Raw genomic sequence first — 5,398 nt, 5'->3', positions numbered from 1 at the left:
TTAAGCATTTTTGAAGGTGCACCACTACTTCGCACTTTTTTTTTTTAAGCATTTTTGAAGGTGCGCCGCTACTTCGCGGATTTTCAGTTTTCGCGGGTGGTCTCGGTCCCCATTAACCGCGATAACCGAGGGTTCACTGTATTTTTTTCATTATCGAATTTTATTTTTTTCTATTCAAGTTTTGAGTTCATTTTCGTTTACTAAAATAACCTTGGGCTGCAACTACTATCACAGCAACGGCTCATTATATTTTGGCTGCTAAATATGCCAATTTGTCAGAGAGAAGACCGTGACAAAGAATGGCCCAATCGCAATAAACACTCTACACCATACGTTCCTCGTTGACGTGTACATGGGGTGTTGCAGAGCACAGGTTCCAAGCGTACCGATATTGCAAAATTGGGACAATGCGTGTGACGACACCAACTTCCGCCTCCTATGTCATCGAGCTTGGCGGCACGTTATCATTATGTATTTATTTGTAACAATTTTGACGTTGAGAGTGATATTAAAACTTAAGTAATGTGGTAGTTAAGAAAAAACCCTGGCTTGGGACCCACCGGAACAAGCTATAGCTTCATTTGTACTATTTGAGGCGCTCTCACAATCTGCGGCGCATGCACACAAGGTCGCTAAGTACGCTAGCTGCACTCGGACAAAACACGTAGGTGACTTTAAAAGAGTGACCGAAATTGCACACATGCAACTGTTTATCATAATGTCATAATTTGATATGTACATTTGAAGAGAATTTTTTTCAGCATGGGCACAAGAATTCCACCGAACATCGCCAGTTCAATGGGATTTTGGTTAAGTCCGCAAATAATTGTGGACAATATACTTTGGCTGCGCGCTCGAATAATTTTACTCGTATATACTTCAATGAGGGTGTAGTGTGGGTATCGGGATCTTTAACACGCCCTAACACGAAGCTGACTCTCCAACCGCCACAGCCTTTTAATGACGAAATTATAAAATAAACAAAAACACTGTTCAACAACATAAAATAAAATAAAAAATCACATCATACTTACATTTATAAACTTTAATCCTCAAGAACATTATTCTCAGGTTGACCGAAAGACGAGGACACGGGAGCGCCTCGGGCATGTTCTTCTTCCTTGTGTAGGCGAATGACGTTTTAAGGTGCTTGTCCGCCACCTGCTGTGCTGAACTATGTATTAAATAAGAAAAGCAAATTGTTGAATGTTTTTTTCCCCAATGAAGACTGAATTGTAAAATACCCGGAAATGGCTTTTCTGTTTTATTGCGCATTTAAAAAAAATTCAGATTGTCCTTTTTTGTTGAGATAATTGTTGAATATTGAAATTGCACATGTAACTGGTAATTTAGTTTTAGATATTATTTGAACCAGTGGAGGGCCATGCATTTCACACCTGGGCCTTCAATGAAGTCCTACTTAGTCCTACTTGAATAAATCCCCCTCATAATACCATAATTTATGACACCACGGGTGGACAAACAATATACAGAAAAGCACTTAGACAGCACTGACCGAGTGTTGGACGATATAGCTTCTCTTGAAAGGTCCGTGTTGAAAATGGCCTCGCAAGTGAATCTTCAATTTCTAAAGATAAAGATGTCTTTTAATTGTCCCATAACGGGGACATTTGCAGTGTTACAGCAGCAAAGATATACATCACACAGTGGCACCGACGTAATGTAGCCGTTAATGTATAACATTGGCAGCAGGCATTCATAAAAAGCATGCAAATATACACAGTATATACGTATATACACAGATCCCCATGTATATACACACTTACAGCCCACAACATATACAAGTGTAAGGAAACACTCCTAATGCCTGTCTATGGTTCAGAGGGGAAATAAATAAAAACGCTGCAATGATAAAAAAAAATACTGAATGATTGAAAATACTGCAATGATAAAAATACTGCAAGAATAAAAGTACTGTACCCAGCCAACATGTCCAACTGGGCCCCAAATGGGGTAAATGCGGGATTCCTGGGTACCAAGTGGGAATGGGCTAGAAGTGGGCAATGGTACAGGGTTCCATGTGGGCGCCATCTGGGATTGGTGGGCATGGGCTTAAACTGGGCAAATGTTGTGGGTGCAATACGGGTTGTGTATGGGCTAAGTGGGCATGGGTTAGAACTGGTAAAGATAAAGATAAAGATGTCCTTTATTAGTCCCACAATGGGGAAATTTGAGGTGTTACAGCAGCAAAGATATAGCTCACACAGAGTCGGCGGCGTAATGTAGCCGTTAATGTATAACATTAGCAGCAGACATTCATAAAAAGCATGCAAATATACACAGTATAAACGTATCTAAGTGTAAGGAAACACTCCTAATGTCTGTCCATTATACAGAGGGGAAAATGCTGTAATGATAAAAACTACTGAATCTACTACTGAAACCATTTATAGGTCCTATTTGGGTTATGTGTGGGCTAAGTGGGCATGGGTTAGAACTGGTCAACCATGTGAGGGTCTCATATGGGCTGTATATGGGCCAAGTGGGCATGGGTTAGAGCTGGTCAACCATGTCTGGGTCCTATTTGGGTTATGTGTGGGCTAAGTGGGCATGGGTTAGAAGTGGTCACCATTTATCGGTCCTGTTTGGGTTATGTGTGGGATAAGTGGGCATAGGTTAGAGCTGGTCAACCATGTCTGGGTCCTGTATGGGTTATAGATGAGCTAAGCGGGCATGGGTTTGAAAATTTGTTCTGGAGCCTTTTTGATATTTAATGCATGCTATGCTAATAGTAACCACCCGAAGACTATTCTCAGTAGAACTATTCAATGGATGCCAAAACGATAGAGACATGGCCATGGAGCCTATGCTGCGAGATTGTGAAAGGACTAAAATAAGTGTAGGATTTTTGAGGACCAGAAGTCAGCTTTTATTAGGTTTGACATTGATTTAACTTATGGAACAATGCAAATTATGGTCGGGTTGTTGTTGGACTTTTTCCGCTTTTGACTAAGGGACGGGTGTTTTTATTTTCTGGGACTCTTTAGAACAAGCGGCACGGTGGCGGACTGGTTAGCAAGTCCGCATCACAGTACAGAAGTGCAAGGTTCTCCCTGTGCCTGCTAGGGTTTTCGCCGGTTTCCTCCCACTTTCCAAAAACATCCATGATAGGTTGATTGGTCACTGGTCCAAGGTCTGAGTGTGAGAGCGGATGGTTGCTTGTCTCTGTGTGCCCTGCGATTGACTGGCAACCAGTTCAGGGTGTACCCTGTCGACTGCCCGAAGACAGCTGGGTTAGGCTCCAGCACTCCCGGGGACCCTTGTGAGGACAAGAAGCAGTACAGAGGATTGATTGATTTATTAAAATTAAAATTAAATTCATGTATTTATCTATGCTAAATTTAACAAGGCTGGACGTTATATTTTGTGAATTTACATGTACCCCCAACTGTGACTTAATAACCCTTAAGGGACAAGATAACATTTTATAATATACCAGACAGCTAAGATTGTCATCTATGAACTATTTGACAAGGCAGGTCCAGCATTGTCAGCCACATCCAACAGTCAACACAGTTACTTTTTTTTAAATAAACAAAATCAACATTATTAATTAATGTTATTTTATTAATTCTGTATGCTGTGAAAGATCTTTATTCAAAGTATATTTGAAGTTATTTCTACCTTATTGCTTGATTTTTGTAGATTCAAGTTGGAGTTGTCAAAATTACAGATTCTTTTGAAGGCAGCATATTCAAACTGTGAGAAAAGGAGCGAATGCAAGCTACGCGGTCTTTGAGGTGCGGCAGAAGAGCTGAAAGCACGGTGAGTCCCGAACGATAATTGAATTAATTAATTAATCTTGGGTAAATGTCTGGCTCTCATTTTTTAGACTTACTTTACAATGTGTTTTGTAATTTTTCAAGGTTGCCTGTGTTGGAAAACTGCTTGGTGCGTTAGCTAAAACACAGTATGCTAAAATGATAAGTGACGAGAACACAGAGGGTATATCAACAACGTACGTACTCGAATTATTTTGGGGAAAACTTAAGTACATTATAATCACCCTTTTAATAATACTGATAAGCGTTGTGTGTTTTATTTATTTTTATGAGGACCTTTACAACGAGCTACATATTGTTAGCATTGGGCCTACGACGCTAAACACAGTGTCCCTCGATCGCTCTCCAAAATTCTCCAAAAGACTTAAGCTTTCACTCAAATTAATACAATCTACTCCACTAGCTCATTTAAGGCTTTTTTGTGATGTGTTTGATTTGGGTAAGTAAAGCAAAACATATTAACTGTTGAATGTTGCCTGTTATTTAAATAATAGAAATTCAAGATGAAAGTTGAACAGATATTGAAATGCTAGATTGGCTCATTCAGAATCATGCCACAATGTGCTTTGTATGTTTTGTGTGTGGGTTTATCAAGCTCTAATTCAATGCAGTGTCCAAAACGAGCGCGCATAATTGTTGGATGAATGTTGGTTAATAGAGTCAGATAATAGTTAAAATTCCAACAGTTGAACAGATGTTGAAATGCTAGATTGGCTCATTCAGAATCATGCCACAATGTGCTTTGTATGTTTTGTGTTTAGGCTTATCAAGCTCTAATTCAATGCAGTGTTGAGCTGCATTTGAGAGGAACTACGTAAGTAACTAATGTGGAAAAATTGTGACTTCTTTGTGTACTTTTATTTTGAATATTCAAATTTTGTGGGTAAAGGTTAGAGAAAATAAGTTAAAAATGAGAGCTGTACAGGTATTTAAGTTTTTGGTTTGTAAAATACCCGAATGTGGGTTTCAGCCGGTGAGGCAATGATTGGACAGAGCAAAAGCTATGCTCCAAAATAGAAGTGATTACACCTTCACTAGACTAACCTGCAGCTAATTACATAATTATAAAATTAACACTTTAACCTGGCTTCCCCATCACAGATGTATTCTTTTAAATGCAAAGCTTTTTGTTCTAGCTTTTGTTGTTAAATGACATTCATGCCCAAGTGTCTATGCATCCATTGCAGGGATGTTTTCTCAAGTGACGAGTCTGAAGCCTGTGATGACGAAGTACCATCTACACCTCCCCATGGATTGTCACAGAGAAAAAGCTTCCTAACCAAGAGAGGCGCTGCAGAAGGTCCTTGAGTACGTCCAACGTGTTGAGTCTGTGAGTCTACTGCAGGATCTAATGCAGGTATGAAAATGATGAAATTTTAATGTATTATCTTCAAAATTATAAATAATTATTTAATTTCTTGAAATATAAAATTAGGTACCCTAAACCCAAGTAGGAACCCCAGTCCCAGTACATTCCTGATTCTGGAGCTACAGAGATCAAACCATCCTACTGTATCACTAAATAGCCCCACCTCTAAAACCCTGATTCGGAAGGCCGAGTTGAAAGACTTCAGAGTTCAAGATGGTCAACTGCA

The sequence above is a fragment of the Idiotropiscis lumnitzeri genome, unplaced genomic scaffold (assembly GCF_059441095.1).
Source record: "Idiotropiscis lumnitzeri isolate Australia: NSW breed Sydney's pygmy pipehorse unplaced genomic scaffold, RoL_Ilum_1.0 HiC_scaffold_231, whole genome shotgun sequence".
NCBI classification, from domain to species: Eukaryota; Metazoa; Chordata; class Actinopteri; order Syngnathiformes; family Syngnathidae; genus Idiotropiscis; species Idiotropiscis lumnitzeri.
The sequence above is the reverse complement of the archived record's forward strand: the minus strand, read 5'-3'. Positions refer to the sequence as shown.